This window comes from Eptatretus burgeri, chromosome 4 (genome assembly GCF_056783735.1).
Source record: "Eptatretus burgeri isolate ZD-2024b chromosome 4, Ebu_testis_v1, whole genome shotgun sequence".
In the NCBI taxonomy this organism is placed as follows: domain Eukaryota; kingdom Metazoa; phylum Chordata; class Myxini; order Myxiniformes; family Myxinidae; genus Eptatretus; species Eptatretus burgeri.
In genome coordinates this window covers 70,666,240-70,688,825 of record NC_140964.1, presented here as the reverse complement: position 1 = coordinate 70,688,825, position 22,586 = coordinate 70,666,240, and the positions used below count along the sequence as shown (strand labels likewise).

The following is a 22,586-nucleotide window of genomic DNA, read 5'->3' as shown; positions in this document are numbered from 1 at the left end:
GTCTGAAAGTCACGAAGTAGAATCCAGATCGAGTATAATCTGCGTTGTAGTAGTCAGTTATTTTATGGGCTCGCATATCTTTCTGTGTGGCATCCTCATGACAATATCTTCGTCTACAAGAAGCTGTCTCAAATGTAATTATTTCAACATAGAGTAAACCCTCATATATTGTGGAGGTTAGCTTCCTGAAAAATGTCATGAGAGTTAAAACCGCGATTGTGGAAACCAATCGCCAATGAGAAAGCGGGGGTTCGGTTCCTGGGCTTCGAGGAAATGTAAAGGAAGACCGATGGCCGCCAGAAATAAACACATTACAATTGAAACTAGAAGGGCACTCGGAAGAAAGCATACCTCTGCCACGCAATGCCTGTTCCAAGAGAACATATCGGGCCCAATACATTTTTGAAATATCATGCCATATATTGTTTTTGGCTCTATCTCTTAATGGTGAAGAATCACTTGAAAAATTAAATAACCCTTGTATCTACATTCGGATTCAGATCTTCACCAAAATCGAATTAATTTGTCCTTTTCAACCACCCAACGTGTCCACCAAGTTTCGTCCGAATCCGTACACAACTTTTTGAGATATTATGCTATATATTGGTTTAACCCGATCTCTCAATGGTGAAGAATCACTTTAAAAATTATCAGATCCGGATTCGGATATTCACCAAAATTGAATCTATTCTTCCTTGTCAGAGGACCCAACATGCCCACCATGTTTTGTCAGAATCCGTCCACTTTTTCAGATATCGTGATCTATATCATTTTTAGTCCTATCTCTCAATGGTGAAGAATCACTTTAAAAATTCTCGTAGTCGGAACCGGATCCGGATCTTCACCAAAATCTAATCAGTTCGTCCTCGTCAAACACCCAATCTGTCCACAAAATTTCATCCGAATCCGTCTACAACCTTTTGAGATATCCTGCACACAAACAAACAGACAAACAGACAGACAAAATGGGGTAAAAACGATGTCCTTCACCTTCGGTGGCAGAGGTAATAAACACATAAATATGTATAAATCATGTGAACATTTAAATAAACATGTAAATAAAATAAATAGTGAAAATTAAACAAAACAACAAGACTTTTATCATTTAAATTTATTACAAAACAGCGAAGTGGGTGAAGGTAACAACATGACATACTCGCACTGTACTCTGCTATAAATAGAAGACACAAGACTTAGCTCGGGATGATGCTGTTAAAGGGGGAGAGTGGAGCGGTGAAAAGGAGAGCAGTGAGCAGGGGAAAGATTAGCGGGGAAGGGAGTAAGGGTGAGTGGGGACCGGGGAAATGGGGAGCAGTGAGCGGCGGAAGGGGGGAGGAGTAAGCAGGGAAGTGGGGGGGGGAGCAGGAAGTGTGGAATGGTAAGTGGGGAAGAAGGAGCAGAGAAGGGGAGCGGGGAAAGGGGGAGCAGGGTAAGGGAAGGCGATTCAGCGATTGGAAAAGCAACATTAGCTTTACAATGAAGTTGCCTGCAACACTGCCACAATGGAGAAGGTAACATGATCCTTAACCACCTTACCTTGAACCCAATCTTTCCTGCTTGGAGAGGAAGGTACGAGGTACGGCATCATGTTCCAGAATAATCCTGTCTCATCGGTGTTAAAAACCTGCTCCAGCATAAATCCCTTTGCCCCAGTTTGTTTTATGAGCTGTGGTTGAGAATGTGTGTTTGAGAATGAAGCACGAGAATAGCGGTTAGAGCACAGGAGTCGGAAAATGAGGGTTTGGGAATAAGGTTCAACTACGGAGTTGGAAAATGAAGGTTTGGGATGAGGTATGAAGGATAATGAAGGTTTGGGAATGAGGTGTGAAGGAAAATGAAGGTTTAGGAATGAGGAAGAGTACAATGGGGATGGTGCTATTTGCAATAGTTGACCCCATAATGGCAGCCCACAGATTCCGCATTTTCACGTTGAGCCAACCGATCTAAACCAACCCAAGCCCAATGTCTGAACCTTTCTCTACCATTTGGCACAACTAAATTTTCCATCACTATGTTTGGGGGCCAATAAAAATGGTGCATGAGAAAAAACACAAAGCTCGTAATGGGGGACAATCATACACACTCGGGGTGCAAAGGATGACTCACCTCAGCTCAAAAACCGCAATTAGTCGAAATGAAATCCCATGATAATAAAATCGGAACACAATAGGTTGCCTGCAATTAATCAAAACCCACGATATTTGAGGGTTTACCGATTTGTATCTTTCATAATGAGAAGGCCTCCAGGCCACAGTTTTCTGCCACAGCTGAAATAGGAAATTAATGCTGCATTCTTTTATCATTGCATCCACAAAAGCCAGTGTTATATTCTCATCATTATTCAGCCATCTCAGGTGTACAAGATGGGTGCAGCAGTTTTTAATTCTGTTCTGTGAGTTTCAAGTGAAACTAAAGAAAGTTAAAAGATTGAAAATTACTAGATATGTTACTTTTTCAAGTATTACATTGCTTCTACTTCTTTTAGCAGCCGCTATTTTTCCGACCTTCCTGTGAGGTTGGATGGGGAGGATTTTTGGCCCAGGTCTTTCAGAACCGGCTGGTCAGGCCCAACATTGGACTGGAACTGACTAGGGCAGAAATTTGTAAATTGTTCACTGTGCTGCTGATAACTTGCCGATTCTTCACGAAAGACACCGCGGCATGTACAGGTCACAATATTCTTCGCCAATCACGGATAAAATATTGCGGCCTCCATTGAAGTTTGGTTTCCTGCTTAATGATGCAATTCAGTTTCATACAAGGATATACTATAAAATTAATTAAAAAAAAAATCCAACAATAATATTTTATGAAGTAAATGTGAGTTTTTCAAATTTGACTGTTATTGGTTCACGAGTCAGTAAGTGACCACTCTATTCGTTATGGGTGTGTGTCTGTCTGTCTGTCTGTCCCGAGCATAGCTCCGTGGGTTTTTAATCCGATCCTGATAAAATTTTGGTGGGAGGTTTATATCATGATGTAGTTGTGTTCTCTGGAGAATTGACGTGCTGCGCCCATTATGGGCAGAGCCACGCCCAAAAAAAGTGTTTGTAGGGGGTAGCCAATTTCAAGTTACATCTTGTCCAAGAGGGTTTTCGAATCTGACAGGGGTTTCGGTATTTGGTTAGCCCAATGGCACCTGCGTAGCCCCACGGAGCTCGATTTTTCATTTTCGTCCCAGGGTCAAGGTCACAATGTCACAAACTTAGAAAATGTCAAAAAAAATCAATAAATTGGGCATCGAGCTCCTAGGGTTTTCAACCGTTTTGAGTGAAAGTTGGTATGCAAGTAGCGCTCTTCGAGTACTACAACTTTCATCATTTACGTTTTTCCCGATTCCGGCCAGTTTGCCCGTAGCGTCCCCTCGAAGGTCAAAAAATAAAAAAAGGCGAACCGTGTACCATTGCCGTCTCCAGACTGTTTCATTTAAAATCACTTGGTTCCTATCTTTACAAGTGTTTCTAATCCTTTCCACTCAATTGTGAATTTACCTGTCTATTCTCCGAGTAGATTACATCTAAGCAGCAATGACTGTCCATCATCTACAATCCCTCAGAAATGTATTTAATGTCTTCATTGAACTTTGACAAAGACGGATTCATAATAATTCTACAGAGGCACAAAAATGATGATGACGGGCCGAGAATTGTTTTGATAACAGAAAATGCAATTGACAAAATTGAAATGAATCCAACCACAGTGCTTTGAAATACAATCCCTCGTTTTTGAATAGTCTTTATAATGAGCTGAAACATTCTCTTTAAAATGAGTAAAAACATTTTCTGGAACTTCTCTCCGGAGGACAAGGTCATGAAAGCAAGTGAAATAATTTGCACTTTCACTGGTACTCAACACTTGATTGCAATTATTGTTTCATGTTCAATTACAGCAAGCTTAATGACTATATCATCGTCACAGGGAGACCACAGTGTGAAGTTTGTGCAAATGCAGTCGGCAATGGTAGAAGATTAAAAAACAAGTGAGCACAATATACGCCCGAACAAGAAGGTATATACAGAATTGTGCTACTACATGGAAAACAGCATCCTGGTTGCCATGGCAACCACTTTAGATGACGAACGTATGTCGCGACACACCGTCTCCACAGTCTGTACCTATGTACCAAATATGAAACGTGAAAGTTGAAAACTTTGGGAGTTAGAGTGCGGACAGAAACGGACGGAATCACATAATATGCCCGGATATATATATATATATATATATATATATATATATATATATATATATATATATATATATATATATATATATATATATATATATATATATATATATATATGGCGTATAAAAAGGGAGGGGGGGTCAGGTCAAGTCATGGACTTGTCCATGACATGACCTCTGTAAACTCCTGTTTTCAGGCCTAAAAACTGGGTTCATGTCAAGTAATGCAGTTTAGCTGATTATCAGGTGTTATTTCAAAGAAGCAAACCATTTGAAAGCAGCTACTTTCAAAAAAGAAAATAAATTGCAGACTGAGTGATAAATACAATTTGGTTGTTATTAACTGAGCCAATTCGACTCAAGGATCAGTGTTTAAAGTTGCTGCATAAGGTTATATTATGAAGTATGACCAGTGAATTTGTTTCAGTTTCCAAGGTCATATTGTTGAAGTTGCTCCTCAGATTGAGAAAACCCCCCAAAAAGGCAGGTGCACTCAGTTTTACAATGAAAACTTCGGCAAATACAGTAGAGAACCGTGTTACCCTCTTTTGTAACAAATATCGTGAAGGATCGTCGATATTTTCAATTAAATGTGGCATGCTCAAAACAGAATGCCAATGCTACCAAAGCAGTTGCTGGGCAAAGGTTATACTGGAGGTGGAGGATTTGCCATTGCCTTCCAGCAGTCAGAGAAGGAAATGGGGTTTAAGAGTGATGGCAATAACATGCCTACTCTTCTCGAAAGACAGCGTAGAGTCTTTAAAGTCCACCAACGACCCAAAGGATCTTCTACATTTCAACTTTTCACATTTATCCCATCCACTTACTCCCATCTCGTCCAAATCATCGTTTCTTTTTCTCCCTCCGCAAAAATTCCTTCATTCTTTCATCCAATCACTCATCCTCAAAATACCTTTCCTCTATCCCTCCTTTTCTCAATTTTCCTTAACACCCCTCCATCTTGTATAAGATGAATGTATTGGGCCCCGATATTAGATACGTTTTCATATTTTCTCTCCCGTTTACATTTTTAGTTCAGCATTCTTTGGAAAACAGTAATATTGATCTCACCATTATCCAACAGTAGATGAAAAAAAACAGCAAGGCACAAACGGATTAAAAAAGAAAAATATTTCATCTTAAGTTCATTCTGGTGTAACGTTGTGAAACTATTCCATGTGGAGGACGTGCAGAGACTTAAACAGCAGGAGGCCGGGAAGTGTTGAATTTTTTACAAGCTTCTTCATAAAAGATATATATATATATATATATATATATATATATATATATATATATATATATATATATATATATATATATATACACATACATCTATCCCCCGAACTTGATGAGGTGATGTGTTTATATATATATATATATATATATATATATATATATATATATATATATATATATATATATACATATATACACATATACATATATAGGCATACATACATATAAAATGTGTAAAGAGTGCCCATAAAGTCCTTTAAGCTGGAATTACATGAAAAATTTCATTCGTGAATCGAGCTTTAAGTTCTTCCAAAGAATGGGGTTTTGATGAATGATGGAGTCGTTTTCACATGGCCCGATAAAAAGAAGTCAAATGGGTTCAGGTCATGGTAATGAGATGGCTAAGCAAGTGGTCAACATCTTCCGATCCACCTATCTGAGAAGACAACATCCAAAAACTCTCGCACACTGCAAGCAAAGTGGCAAGGAGCATTGACTTAATAGAATAAGGGAGTCTCAAAGATTCAATTGACGTAGTTCAGGGATGAATAATTTCTGTAACATTTGCATGGAATTCGTCCAAATGATTCCTGGACAGCTGCTATGGCTTCCTCACTGATTCGTCGCCTTTCAGATTGTGGTTTGTCATTCACTGAACACGTTTCTTCAAACTTCTTCATGCAATTGTTCTTTGACTTCCTGTGGTACATCTTTCTTGCAATGAGTGGTGAATTTTCTTCTCACTGCTATTATAGACTTTAGCTCAGCGAGCCCTCGCACACAGTTGATCTTTTCTTCTAATGTGGCCATCTTCTATCAGTTAGGGATCAAAAACAAATGAAACATCATTGAAGGTCATAAAATTGAACTGTATTGGATTAAAAGTTTGTGAACGATGCTTTCATGCACCATTTGAAGTTTGTTACTATCATGAGCACATCAAAAGTTAGAAAAGTTCAAAGTTGCACAAAGACTTTCTGGACAAATTGGATAATCTTTATTATAATACCAAGCTTGCGCACTAAAAACTCGGCTCGCTGTCACACGATCCCTATGAAATTGCTGTGACACTTAGCGGACATGCCGACAATGTTTGGGAAGTCTTGGCGTTCCATAGTACCACTTGCATTTTGCACAATGCGTATTTTTGTCATTCCCCGTGTACGGTCTGTCGTCTGCTACCAGCTATGTTGTACTGCTATCCTGTGCATGTCCACGGGTTTCGCGAGTATATACGATTATATTGTTACAGGCCGGGGAGTCGGGTGAGAAGAACATCGGGGGGTCCCACCAAACTCCCGGGAATTGTAGGCTGTTGCACACGGATAATTCAGTGATGCGGCGGGTCGCTAACCGACATTGAATGCCAATAACTCAAGCGCGTGACCTAGGGTCCTCCCGTCTATAGGTTAACCGGGTCAGCTAATTAATCACGTGATTTAATTACCGGGGAACACGCCCTCGGTACGCCTTGTCCGAACCGGATCACTTTACAAGATCGGATGCAGCTGAGCGACACTGCCAAGGACGGACCGGCTAAAAGAAACGGACCGTTAGGAATAAAATCCTGCTGAGCTAGGATTCGGACCATGCTGGATCAATGAAAGAACAGACAAAAACGAGCTGGGAACATTTCTAATAATAATTTATTTACAAGCAGGCGAGGAAAGTTATGTGGTACAATGAATAGTAGTTTTATTGTTGTGTGTTGCAGGGATAGAAAGAAGTGTGAGGTGCGACAATGTACAAGCAACTTACGAAAGCAGACACAGAGCGGACTTCACCCAAAATAATAATCTTCTGCAATCTTAACTTACGAGGACAGGTACCAAGACACACACACACACACACCGATGAAGAGGAGTTAATGAAGAGAAAAGTGAGGAGAGGAGATGAGGCTAAAGGTCTCTGAATACCTTGCACGATTGCCCGATCGCGCCACAAATACGTTTTTTGGGGGGATGCTCTGCTGGGTGATACCTTCCTGACAGCTGGGACGTTGTCTCTTGCTTTGTGGCACTTTGTGCAGCTAGCGTCGGTCAAGAGAATGAGAAGCGACCATCGGGAATGAAGGGAGGGACTTGGGTGAAGAAGGCAGAGTTATCGATCCCAAGCCAGGAAGAACGAGCCGACAGGAACGAAGAAAGAATGACCCAGGAACAACAACGACCCTGGAACGACATACCAGGAACAACGAGCAGGAATGATGCACCAGAAACGATGCACCAGGAACGACGAGCAGGAACGACGCACCAGGAACGACGATGACTCTTCTTCCTCCACTGTCCCGTGACCCGTCCTTTTATAGATCCAGTGGTGCGGGGTGGGGGCGATGACCTGAAGCGATGTCATCACCCTAATCGGGCACTCTGGTTGGGCCCCGGCCAGCACACGGGCTGGCCGCCATGACCGGAAGTGGCTCCACTTCACTTCCGGCCAGATGGTTCCAAGCTGCGGAATCGTCTTGCTCTGAGCACCATGACATAAATTGCCTTGCAACGAAAGGTGTGACGATGGCCGTCTTCAGAATGTCCGACTCCGCCATTGGGATCTGGTGATCAGCCTTCACCAGATCGATGTTTGAAAACACTTTGGTCCCTGCCAGCATCAAGGAGAAGTTATGGATGTGTGGGATAAGGTACCGGTCAGGGATGGTGGCATTGTTGAGCGCATAGTCATCGCCACATGGACGCTACTCATCATTCTTATTCGGCACCATGTGCAATGGTGACATGCCATTGCTGGATGAACGCCAGACAATCCAAAGATGGAGGAGGGTGTTGAATTCGGTTTTGGTGGCCATGAGGCACGTCGGGCACAACCGATGAGCTTTGGCAAACACCGCTGGTCCACGGATCTCCATCTGATGTTGTACATGGTGTGATCGGCATGCCTGACCTGTGGTGCTGTGAGTGCTAGGAATGCAGACCACAAGTCCGAAAATTCCTGCCTGTTGTCGATGAAAGATAGCTGTGGAGCTCCTGGTGCCATAACCCCGGCTTGGACAGTAGCCAATGTGGTCGAGTCGAGGAGGAGGTTGTGCTTTACGTCGTAAAGGAGTGCAAACTCACGGAGGAAATCAGCACCAATGACTTATTGTACTTTCGTGCAATGACGAACATAAAGTTAAAGTGCCGATGTAACCCAATATCAAGGGTCAATTGTCGTCTCCCAAATGTGGCGATTGGGCTGCCATTAACTGCGACTAGAGGTGGTCCTGGGAGACTAACGATGGTCACTGGGTGTCACAGGTACCACAGATATGCTTGCGCCGCTATCGATGAGATATCGTTGTTTGCTGGATCGCTCATTCACATATAACAACCGCCCATTGGTGTTGGCCATGGTCACTGGTGCCATTACTGGTGACCAGCCTGCCAGTTTAAAAGCCAGTCGCGTGGAGGGTGGCATTGCCATGTGGCACTGGCGAATTGGTGGTGATACCAACACCGCTCCGAATTGTTACCGTGCTGAGGGTTATTGCCCATCCACTGGTGACTGTCGGCCAATCCTCTGCTGCCCACTTTGTAGGTCCGAAGTTCATTACGGACTATCGTGGCAATCTGATCTTTCCTGCATCAGCAATGGTGGTGGCGAGTGGGAGTACGGCAGTATCGTTCGTGTCGTCATTTGTTGGAGGACAAAATTTTTTTGCAGTGTAGCCGTTGCATGTGGTCGGTCAACTATAGTTGCAGAGAGCCGACCAGCCGACATAGCCATGTTGGCTTCCAGAACCACATCGGCCGTTGCAGCAAGTTGTGTCAGTTCCAAATTGGTATGAGCTGCTTACACACAATGCACTTGGTGCAGTAATTTATACAGAGAAACAGGTGATGTATAAACCGAGGATTATTTGGCATATTCTCAGCCTAATATTTGTTGGATTTGGTGAAGCAAATGAGACGGTTTGGAGTCACCAAACTCGAGGTGATGCATCAGTTGTTCAAAACGTTGTGAGTCACTGTCAGAGAATGGGGATATAAGGACAGCATTGAGGATGTCATATTTATCACTCGGCAGTTGCTGGATAACGTCACTTACGTGCATCGCAACCTGTGGTGGCAAAACCTGCAGAACATGATTGAACATCATTTGCTGCGCTGTAATTCCATGGTTTCTGAAGGATGCCTCCAGTTGTATAAACCACAACGCTGGATCCTGAGCCCAAAATGGTGGCAGCTTGACGGCAGTGGCGGCCAAAAGCTAAACCAGGTCAACCACAGCAGGATCATGGTTTGGCATCATGCTCGAAGAAATCATGTCGTGGTCACCACTTTGGCGATGACACTTGCAGATGAAGTGCATAATAACTTCATCAACACTCCAAATATCGCAAACAAGAAAAACAATAGCGAGTGTGTCCACATAAAGCTGTGCACAAAACCTCTCGTCCCTCACTCGAAGCTGCACCCCTTTTTGGTCTCGCTTCCGTTTCAAGGAAAACACACTGGTTACGTTAGACGAGCGAACGGATGCTATCCCGTCTCGCGAGAGAAAGCACCGCTACATGTCTAAGTACTAAGACTGGGTCATCACTCCAGTTGTCTTCAGGGTGGGAGCAGGAAATATAATTTTTTTTTCGTGTGCTGGCTATAACCTGCCGACTTTACACAAAAGACACCATGGGATCTTTAACGTCTACCAACAGTCAATGCTGGCAGATAAGTCCTCCAGCTTAGTGTTCTTTCCATGGACAGCACACACACGTTAAACACCAGGATGGCAGATCAAAGCTGGGCCAATATTTGACCCCAGGATAGACAGCTCAATGATGAGTGTGCATACTGCTAAGCTATCCTATTAGTCCCACACATATATATTAAAGTGCATGAATGCATTTCTTTTTGTTCTAACCAATAGGTAAATTAATTATGGAACATTTTATCATGCATTAGCACAACTAACGAAGGTATAATCTGCATTTCGTCACTTCTCCAACAAATTAAAAAAAAATTATATGCAAAGACAGAATGACATGTGTGCAAGATGATCAATAATTTGCTTCAGTGTTTTTATAATTTCCCCTCCTCATGGGTTAGGAAGTAGTATATTGTCACCTCTGCAAGTGAAGATGGAAGTTATGTTTTCAACCCTGACTGTCTGTTGGGTGGTCACTGGTGGACTACCCTTATTCTCAGTTTTTCCGTCTGTCTGTATGTATGTTTGTTTGCATGTCTGTATGTCTGTATGTAATGGACAGCTCTGGAGGCCAGAGGAGTCAACCGATTTTGATGAAACTTGACAGGTAGGTTCATACCATGATCTAGTTCTATGCTTTTGAGCACCGTTGCTATGGACACCACCGTTGCCCAGCAACAGGACTTTGAATTTTTTTAAAAATCCTAAAAAAATTATTTTTTCAAAAATCAAAAATCTGCTTCCAGGCTTTTATGTGCACTATAATCAACCTCTTTGTCAAAAACTGTATGACTAGTACACAATTATGTAGCGACCACCCATGTCGCCTACTGGCTTGTATGTTTGTTTGTATGTAATGGACAGCTCTGGAGGCCAGAGGAGTCAAACAATTTTGATGAAACTTGACAGGTAGGTTCATACCACGATCTAGTTGTACGCTTTTGAGCACCGTTGCTTTGGACGCCACCGTTGCCTATCAACGGGACTTTGAAATATTGGAAAAATCCAAAAAAATATAATTTTTTTTTGAAAGTCAAAAATCGGCTTCCTCACTTTTATGCGCACTATAAACAACGTCTTTGTCAAACATTTTCAGCCCGATCCGTCAAAAACTGTATGACGAGTATGCAATTATGTAGCAACCACCCATGTCACCTACCGGCTTGTTGGGTCGCCAAAATAGTTGACCCTTACTGTCAGTAATTCCGTCTGTTTGTTTGTTCGTTTGTCATCAGCATAATTGGTAGTAAACGTGGGCAGATTTTGACCAAACTCGGGTGGTAGGTACATCTTATGACCAAGTGCTTTGGAAATTGTGATGGTTGCTAGGGACACTTTGGTTCCCGAGCAACAACCGAAAAACCTTCAAAATCGGTACTGTTCACGTGAAATCAATTCAGAAAGCCATTATCCCACGTAGGGTTAGGAAATTTAGCACGAATGATCTACAGGTGATGCTCTATCAAATATATTCCGTTTTTTGTGATATATGGAATACTTTACCCACAGCGCCCCCTACAATTAGGGTATGCGCGAAAATTAGCGAAAATTGAAGGCCCCCTAGCGACCAGGTGAGTGCATCGATACGAATGAAACTTTTCAGGTTCATGGTACGCAATGAGTACTACAACTTTGCCTCAGGACATATTGACCGATTTCGCTTAGGTCAGGGGTCAAAGGTAAATAAGTGCAAAAATCGATAATATGCGAGAGCTGGAGGTGCCTTTGCGCCAAATGCTACTCCTCCTTGGGTTATGGTCAGATGGTCATGAAAATTCACACTAATCGTCTGGAATACATTGTGCATAAACGATTGAGACGGATTTTCGATTTAGATCTTTGTTCACCCAAAGCACCCCCTCGAACTTTGGGGATTTCCGATTTCAAATTGCATTTTCATTTAATTTGATACCGAGTAGTTATCAGTTGATGGAACTGGATGAGATTTGATCTGCATAATCTTAAGGTGATTCCCAATCTGCAATATGACATCCATTTTGCTCTATATTTTATAGTTTCCATGCTCGGCGACCCATCGCCACCTACCGGCTTGTTACTTACGAAATCTAAAGATTTCATAAGTATATTGATGACTTCCGTCCTGTTTGTGTGTGCGTTTGTTTGTAGGCACGATAACTCGAGAACGAAAGAAGCTGCCAATGTCAAATTACACCACATGATTCAGGAGGGTGATGGCTAGCGCTGATTAGATTTTGGTCAAAATTGGTCAAAGGTCAAGGTCACAGTGAGGTCAAACATAATTCCATAAATTCATGTGGAGAAATGGAGTATTTTTGCTTCGGTCGACGTCACGAGTTAGTTTTAACTTCGATTTTAAATTTGTCTTTGGTTTTTGCAATCGCTTAGGACGCTTAACACTCGCTTGTCGAAATTCTGTTAAAATCGGATGTTTTGGAGACGTTTTAAGATTGTGTAAAAAAATATTTCACTCGCCGCGTCACGGCTCATCACGTGGTGCAGCGCGCTCGAGCAGACGCGGCGTTGAGTCATGTAAAGGTTTTGCGTGTGCGCGCTGACGGTGTTTAAAAGTCATTTTTTATCCCAATAAAGGTTATCGTCGCATGCCTGACTCGCTAAGCCGTCGGATTATGTAAAGATTGTTGGTGGATGGCCGAATATTAGCATTTTGTGACTTTGATAAAATAATATTAAATAATTGCGTGGAGAAATAGAGATTTTTGCTTCGGTCGACGTTAAGAGTTCGTTTTAACTCGGATCGCAATTCTGTTTTCACTTTTGGTAACGGTTAAGTATGCTTAATACTCGGTTTTCGAAATTCTGGTAAAAATCGGATGTTTTATAAGATTTATGTTGGGTGTGGTGTCTGAGGCTTAACTGAAGATTAAGCTAAAGAGGGGGATTGTAGCACACGGCATTACGCACTCGTTTTAAAGTCAATTTCAATCCTGTTTTCACTTTTAGTAATGGCTAAGTATGCTTAATACTCGGTTCTCGAAATTCTGGTAAAAATCGGATGTTTTATGAGATTTATGCCGGGTGTCGTATCAGAGGCTCAACTGAAGATTATGCTAATGAGGGGGATTGTAAGACACGGCATTACGCGCTCGTTTTAAAGTCAATTTCAATCCTGTCTTCAATTTTGGTAACGGTTAAGTATGCTTAACACTCGGTTGTCGAAATTCTGGTAAAATTCGGATGTTTTATGAGAGGTTTGGTACAGAATCATTGTAGAAACTTCTGCTTTGCGTCGCTACCTTCTCTGGAGACAGCTTTTATTAGACAAGGTCAGAGGTCAAGTTGACGATTTCGTAAGTACCAGTCTATGACTGCTTGTTTGTTTGTTTGTTTGTCTATGAGAAGCATATCTCAAGAAGTTATGGACCAATTCATACGAAATTTGGTGGACAGGTTGGGTGTGTTATAAGAAGGAATTGTTTAGATTTTGGAGAAGATGCGGATAACATAATTTTAAAATGATTCTTCATAAATGAGTGATATGGTCAAAAATTATATATTAGGTATAGCACAATAGCTCAAAAAGTTATGGACGAATTTGGACAAAACTTGGTGGACAGGTTGCGTGTGTGACGAGAACAAGCCAATTTGATTGTGCCAAGAACAAGAAGGCAAGAACAAATCAAGTGTGTGTGTGTGTGTGTGTGTGTGTGTGTGTGTGTGTGTGTGTGTGTGTGTGTGTGTGTGTGTGTGTGTGTGTGTGTGTGTGTGTGTGTGTGTGTGTGTGTGTGTGTGTGTGTGTGTGTGTAGAACAAGCCAAAAGTTGGCACAAAGGTGTTTCTAAATAGCCCCTTCAGGGACACATTGAATAATTCAGAATAAAGTTGCTTTTGGGATTACACAGAGGTCAAAGGTCAACGTCAGTCAAAAAATTCAAGCATTTGAAGCGTCTAATACCTCTTTCAAGCAATCAAGATGTTAATTGACAAAATTATACCATCCCTTAGCCCTTACATATTGACATTAAGAGAGATTATAGTTTGGTGCTATTTTTTTTTTTACATGACATAGGCATAGGGGGTCAAAGCTCAAAATCAGACGAGAAATTAAGGTTTCTGGCTTACCAAGCAAATTTATACTTCATCCAAGCCAGAGAAGACTTGATACGACAAAAATACCTTGCCAAGGCCCTTGTAGATTACAGCAGGTAGATATTGGTCTTCTTTTTGATCATACAGGGGTCGAAAGTCAAAAAGAGTTGTGCAATTATAGATTTTGGCCTGCCAAGCATTTATATTTAAATATACCATCAGAGATGGGGGAATCCCCCGCCATTGAATGAAAAAGGTCATACATATTCCAGATAATGAGGGAGGAGAATTGGAAACAAGACACCATTTGTTCATCATCTCGAAAAAGTTCCCCAGGGGTGAGGAACGTACTAACCAAAAATAATTGAAATCAGATAAGCAGTTTTCCATTTATTACAAAAAAATCTTTCAAGATGGCCACCCCAGTCGGCCATATTGGATCCAGCCATGCCCAAAATCAATAGGGTTCTTCCTTTTCAGGTGGTACATGTGCGACTCAAATTTGAAATCGATATGGCGAACAGTTTATGAGTTATCGCACTCACAGCTATAAATGTTGACGCCCGGACGGACGGACGGACAGCCGGACGACCTGGGTGACAACAACATCCCCCTTCCGCCACGCGGTGGGGTATAAAAACAATCCACTCAAGACTTGGCACAAGTATATATATATATATATATATATATATATATATATATATATATATATATATATATATATATATATATATATATATATATATATATATATATATATATATATTTCTTCTTGAGGACCACTGTATTCTGAAGGTTTTATAAAATAATATGGATGGAGGGACAGGGGAGGGGGGGGGCAGCAGGTGACAAGTTGCATTTGCTTGCAATTGTCTGAAATAGTTCATTTCATATTGACAATCCCACCATTCTGCTTAATTTAACAAACTTACTCTTTAATTCCCCACTTTAATCTAATAATAGAGTCTGTAGATTACAGTGCCACCAGCCCCAATGCCTATTCTTGGAAATGCTTAACCTCCACATTGCAGATGAGATAGACAGCTTCATGTCCCTGATGAAGCTTGGTATGTTTTATATGCTGAATCATGTCAAAAAGTTAGTTATATGATCCAATTTCCATCCTCCAGAGATCTCTGACCTTCCTTTCCTCATCATCATCACACAACCTGTTCATGAAAGGTTATTGGTCAATTTTGCTTCCATAATTCAATGGAGATATCATTACAGGTATCAATTCATCTGTAAAATCACGAGATCTATACTCAAAGTGAGAACAGTGTTACATTTTTTTTTCATTTTCAAAATGGATTTGATTTGCAAAATTAATTGAGCAAGCATCGATGCTAAATCCGATCTCTGCGTAAACACGCACAAGCAGCTTACCATAATGGTACAAGCAATAAAAACATTTTAAAAATTGGACCGCACATCCTGAAGCTCACCTGGATCAGGAGCAACAGCCACTCAAGCCCTTCTCACACCCCCTTAGACCCTGAATTTTTTAATGCCATGACAAACTTTGGTACATCACTCATGATGAAGGTTGTGCTCAAGTTTCATCAAAATTGTGTGTGTAGTTTCTGAGGAGAGAGCAAATACCTATTTTGGGAGAGGGGGCGGGGGGGGGGGTGGTCAAAGCCCCCTCCTCCCGTAGACCCCTTTAAATGAGAACAGATTTTTATGCAATCAATACACTTTCGTTTGGCATCAGATATGAAGCTTGTGGCCAAGTTTCATCAAAATTGTGTGTTTGGTTCAAGATAATGACTGAAGTGTTAAAGGCGCTGTCACACCTTGACGATTTTGCCAGCAATAGCAACGTATAGAAATGTATGTAAAACGTTGGCGTACGTTGAAATTTTGATGTTTTTTAAAAAGTTTTGGACGTATTCATAACGTGTTGGTCGTATACATAACATATTGGTATAAGTTATCTATAAGACAACGAAACGTTCTGTGCCCGTTACCAACGAATGCTTAGCCTGTTGTCGGCGTTCACAACCTATGCCCAACGATAGTTTAACTTAGGCATAGCACGCTGCACGTATCGCCGACAAACTCATGGCGTAGCCTGTTAAAAACCTGCCGCACGCCAATTTAAATCATAACCGCCTGGAAATTGAAAGTGTCAACCACGCAGTCACACCTTTACGATTTAGCCAGCGTATGCCGACCTATGAAAAATTTGCCGAACAAAGCTAGCACATGTCGAATACAGTATGGGTAAGTTGTGTATACATTAAGAGCACGCTGAAAAACGATGAAGTACGCTGTCATATTTCGTGGTACGTCTCGTACGTTGTATCGTACGTGGTATCGTTGACACACGTCGACACAAGTTCCTTGTAAGTTACTCATAAGTCGAAACACGTCGAGGTAATGTTTAGCATACCCGGAACTTATTTTCTCCGTCAAGGCACATTTTCTTTTTTTTCTCCTTGGCTACGTGAAGGCACGTGACGAAATATCTGAAGTTGTTGTTGTTGTTATTGTGTTGTGTTTTTTTTTGTTTGTTTGTTTGTTTGTTTTTTAGTCTATCACGAATTTTAAAATATATTCAGAAATTTGCTTTTAAGTTTCGACGTCAACGTAACAATATCCTCAAACAGAAAATATTCACAGAGGAGGAACTAAGAATAAGACAAGAGCAAACTGAAGAGGCAATCGGGCGTGACGTAACGGCACGTGACGAAATATCGGAAGTTATTGGTGTTTTTTTTTTATTTTTTTTTTTTAAAACGCTGCCAATATGCCATTATACGGTAGCTGTAAATTAAAAACACGTTCAGTAAGTTCTGTGGTCGTCCGGAAGACGTCAATCAAATACGTCTACATACGTCAATATGCGTTGGAGGTACTTTACGCATAGGTTCAAAGCACGTTACTCATAGGTTAGAAATAAGTTTTTGGTACGCTAAGCATTACCTCGACGTGTTTCGACTTATGAGTAACTTACAAGTAACGTGGCTCGATGTGTGTCAACGATCGCATAACGTGCCTCGACGTGTGTCAACAATCGCGTAGCATGCCTACAACTTATACCAGCATATGCGGAACGTGTGTCATACGTTGAGTACGTCGACAAATTTTCAACATGCTGAAAATTTCTCGACGTACTTGGCATATGACGACGTATGCCAGAAAACTACGACGTATGCCAGCGTGCTCTTAATGTATACCCAACTTACCCAGACCGTATTCGACGTGTGCCAGCATTTTAGACACGTTTTTCATCGGTCGGCATACGCTGGCTAAATCGTTTTTGGTTATCGTCGCATGCCTGACTCGCTAAGCCGTTGGATTATGTAAAGATTGTTGGTGGATGGCCGAATATTACCGTTTTGTGACTTTGATAAAATAATATTAAATAATTACGTCGAGAAATGGAGATTTTTGCTTCGGTCGACGTTACGAGTCCGTTTCAACTCGGATCGCAATTCTGTTTTCACTTCTGGTAACGGTTAAGTATGCTTAACACTCGGTTGTCGAAATTCTGGTAAAAATCGGATGTTTTATGAGATTTATCTTGGGTGTCGTGTCTGAGGCTTAACTGAAGATTATGCTAATGAGGAAGATTGTAACACAGCATTACGTGCTCGTTTTAATGCAAATGAAATCTAAGGATTTCGTAAATATATTGATGACTTCCGTCCTATGTTTGTGTGTTTGTTTGTGTGTGTGTTTGTTTGTTTGTTTGTAGGCACGATAACTCGAGAACGGAAGAAGCTACCAATGTCAAATTACACCACGTGATTCAGGAGGGTGATGGCCAGCGATGATTAGATTTTGGTCAAAATCGGTCAAAGGTCAAACATAATTCCGTAAATTCATGTGGAGAAATGGAGTATTTTTTCTTCGGTCGACGTTACGAGTTCGTTTTAACTTCAATTTTAATTTTGTCTTTGGTTTTTGCGATCGCTTAGGACGCTTAAAACTCGGCTGTCGAAATTCTGGTAAAGATCGGATGCTTTGGAGACGTTTAGGGGGATGTGTCGACATACGTTACTCATAAGTCGAAACACGTCAAGGTAATGGTTAGCGTCAGTGTTCCAGACTCCCTGTTTTTTTTTTTGTTTTTGTTTTTTTCTTCGGTATGACGGTTATTATTTAAATCGTTGACACACGTTACTCATAAGACGAAAAACGTCGAGGTAATGGTCAGTGTCAGTGTTCCAGACTACCTGGTTTGTTTGTTTTTTGTTTTTTTATTTAATCGTTTATTATTTAATCGTATTTGATTTAAATCGTTGAGCGGCAGCCTATTAATTATATTATATTATAACCGTGCAAGAAATTGAAGCGTCAACATCACTGTCATAGCAAAGAAAAAAAAACAAAAAAAAAAACAGGGAGTCTGGAACACTGACGCTAACCATTACCTTGACATGTTTCGGCTTATGAGTAACTTACAAGTAACGTGTGTCAACGATCGCGTAACGTGCCTACAACACGTTATTCATAGGTTAGAAATAAGTTTCAGGTATGCAAAACATTACCTCGACGTGTTTCAACTTATGAGTAACTTACAAGTAACGTGTGTCAACGATCGCATAACGTGCCTACAACTTATGGCCAGCGTAGCGGAACGTGCGAGTCATACGCTGCCATGCGTCATAAAATTTCAAGCATGTTAAAATTTGAGGACAACCGCAAAGTACAACGATTACAGCCAGCGTACTACGACGTATGGCAGTGTTTTTTAGCGTGCTCTTAAAGTATACAAAAAAAAAATAAAAAAAATAAAAAAAAAACTTACCGATAACGTATTCGACAAATTTTTCAGAATTCGGTATACACTGGCTAAATCGTCAAGGTGTGACAGCGCCTTTACGGACTGACTGACTGACTGACTCACTCACTCACCTACGGACACTGATCAATCACATAAACTCACCTGACTAAAGTCCAGGTGACCTAAAAATGAAAGATGATGTTGGGATGTTCCTCCAAAAAGTATGTAAACAGGGTAGGGATGGTCACAAGAAATGATCATGTGAAACCATCCCCACATCTTTCTTTGAATTATGGCTGCCCCTATTTGAGATGCTAACTGTGTGTGTGTGTGTGTGTGTGTGTGTGTGTGTGTGTGTGTGTGTGTGTGTGTGTGTGTGTGTGTGTATATCGAACACACACCCACACTCCTACACCCAACATTGTGCATGCGTGACACACACACACACACACACACACACACACACACACACACACACACACACACACACACACACACACACACACACACTATTTTCATTGTTATTGCACAGAATTTTTTTTTTTATTCGAAGGATTTGCATTGCATTGAACATGAGCTGCAAAAATCTCTCCCTCCCCCCCCCCTTTCAGATGGAATGACATGGGTACAGAAGGGGAATTTGAGGTGGAGTACATCCTTTGCTGAAACTAATTTAGTGACGATATTGATGTAATGGTAATTTCTGGTTCTAAAGTGTGGGGCCAAGAGCACCCCCATCAACTACTAGCAGAGTACACACCGCCTGGGTGGGTCGAGTTTGCACTTTACTTGCTGAAAAGAAGTATAGTCTGTATTTTGTAAGAAGACTATAGAAGTTTGTTTGGTGTGTACTTAAAAGATTTGAGATGGTCTAAAGGTCTAAGATGGTCAAAAGTTTCACGAACGTTGTAGGCACGTTATGCGATCGTTGACACACGTCGACACACATTACTTGTAAGTTACTCATAAGTCGAAACACGTCGAGGTAATGTTTAGCATTCCCGAAACTTATTTCTAACCTATGAGTAACGTGTTGTAGGCACGTTACGCGATCGTTGACACACGTTACTTGTAAGTTACTCATAAGCCGAAACATGTCAAGGTAATGGTTCGCGTCAGTGTTCCAGACTCCCTGTTTTTTTTTTTTTTTCTTCGGTATGACGGTGATGTTGACACTTCGATTTCTAGCACGGTTATAGTATAATTATATAATTTCAATATTAGGTAGGGTCAAAAGGATCGAAAGGGTCTAATCAAGCATGTAAAAAGGGTCTAAAAAGGTCAAGTGGTCTAAACCTTGAAATGGTCAAGGGTCCAAGCTGCCTAAAATCTGTCTAAAAGGTGTAAGGGGTCTTGAAAGGACTCAAGATGTGTAAAGCTCGAAAGGTTTTATGGGTCTACAGGGTAAAAAAGATCGAAAGGGAGAAGGGATATAAAGGTGTCTAAAGTGTTGAAAGAGTATTAAAGGTCATAGAGGTCTTCAGGGTCTATGGGGTGTGATGGGTACTTAGGGTATTTGGGGTATTTAAGGTATTTGGGGTCTTAAAGGATCTTCCAGATCTTAAAGAGTCTTAGGGGTATTATGTGTAACAAAGGGTCTTCCAGGTCTTCAGGGTTTATGGGTATTAAGGCTCTTCAGAGTGTTGAGGGTCTTGGGAGTCTTAAGGGTTCCAAACGGTATTAGAGGTCTTCAGGGTGTTGAGGGTCTTAGGGGTATGAAGCATCTTAGGGGTCAAAAAGGTTTTGGGCTCTTCAGGGTCTTGAAGGTCTTGGATGTCTTAAAGGGTCTTTAAAGGTCTAAGGGGTCTCAGCAGTCTAAAGGGTCGACAGGTTTGTACTGTACTGTAAGGAATACTGCACTGTAAGGCCGAAGTCACATTTGCCACGGCAGCCGTGGGGTCTCCAAAATCTACGGCCACGAGCAATTATACGGCGGCCGCAGTATTTCCATGGTCACACAATGTAGCAGTCACATATGTTTTTATTTTTTAGGGAGCTGCACGGCGTATTTATAAATTGTGGAGACCGAAATCGTGGGGTTGCCGTACGGTCTTTGATTTGATGTCGCACGGTGACCTCAAGGGGGCCCTGCGGCGGCCATAGAATTTTCAAGGCAGACGCAAGGTAGCCTCAAGGTGCCCGCAAGGCGACCGCAGGGGGGCCCTAAGGTGAGTGTGTGGCCAGACGGACGGTAACGAGTGGGTTCATTTTATTTTTTTATTTTTATTTTTTTTACTAGTTATTTTGTTTTGGCTTGTCGAATTGCTACGGCGAACGTAGAAATGAAAAAAGTTATAACTCCGTGTTACAATTCCACGGCGACCCCTACGGCCTGTAAAAGATAGCCAAACAGCATAGGGCCACGCTGAGGCCACCGCAGAAACTCTGCGGCCGCCGCACTTTTCTGTCAATTCAGAGGGCGTACGGCCGCTGTATCCTCGCCATAGAGCAAATGTGACTTAGGCCTAAATGGTGGAGTCTTGCAATAACCCCCCCCCCCCAAAACCTCGAGGCGGTGCTATATGATACACATTTACAAAGATAATTTATGTCCTCCCCACCCCTCAAAGACCACCGGCAAAGATAAAGCACCCCTATACATTATTTGGGGTCTTGCTGATCCTATGTAGCAAGTCTGAATGTAATCAGCCCAGAACTGTCAGAGGAATAGAGTGAAAAACAAGCACACACACATACACCGATCCGTGAATTATAGTCAGGATATATATATGCATATAAAATGTTCTACGACTGATTTACAAATGTTGTAGTACAAACTTTATCGACCTGCTCATGTTGTATTGGTACTGTCCATACAATATATATGATCTAACTTTGTAAATAGCACATACTTTGGAGAAATATAATAAGTGTGTTGTTGCTGTCGATTGGCCCCCTGACTGCTCTGCATGTACAGGGCTGATAATATTCCACCGTTAAGCACAGCCATATTGGTCTGATTGGCTTTTGGGAAAATGTGTCTAGTGGCACCGCCCCCATCAGCCTGATTAACAGTCGTAGTCCCAACCACACCTCTGATCTGCAAAACTGCATTGCTTTGGACACTTCCTTTACAAAGGAATGAAGTTTTAAAGACTTTTCAAAGAATCCTTTCAAGCGATTAAAATTTGGATGAGATTGTAGCTTCCCACTACAAAATGCACTAAGTTGGAGTTTAAACCAAGTTTGTAGCTTCAATCAATTTTCGGCTGTCAGAAAAGGATAATAAGAATAAGAAGAATGACAAACGGGCACTTTTAGGTCTCTCGTTTTTCTTGTTCAGCAATTGGATGGGGAATTCTCCAGAAATGACTGGTATGTAATTGATAGGTTCATACGTTTTATCGTGGTAATTAGTTTTGAGGATTTATGTCGTATTGAGCCAATGGAGTGTCTGGGCCATCCCAACATAAGAAGTTTACCAACTTCGTCATATGTCTATCGTATGTTGGATACCTCAAAAAGGAAACTGATACATTTTTTGCTGTGAATATCATGTGATAGATTTTTTTAAATGATGTTGAATGAAACCATTTTACCCTGAAAATGGATTAGCTTTTCTCAACTTTGGTTGCACAAATCGCTTGTAAACATGCAAAACATCATGATCGTGATGCCATCTTGCTGCTTCACTCCATTTTCAGTGTTGGTTACCGATGACAGTTTTACCTCTGCCACTGATGGGCAGAGGTTATGTACTCACCATTGTTTGTTTCTGAGCAGGATATCTCAAAAAGTTCAGAACAGATTTAGACAAAATTTGGTTG

At 41.4% G+C, this 22,586-nt stretch overlaps 1 protein-coding gene across 2 annotated transcripts in view; it reads right to left on the bottom strand.

Annotated features, from left to right (window-relative positions):
* LOC147028309 (gamma-aminobutyric acid type B receptor subunit 2-like) overlaps window positions 1–22,586 on the bottom strand; it is a 262,838-nt gene that overhangs the window by 196,877 nt on the left and 43,375 nt on the right. The window lies entirely within an intron of this gene.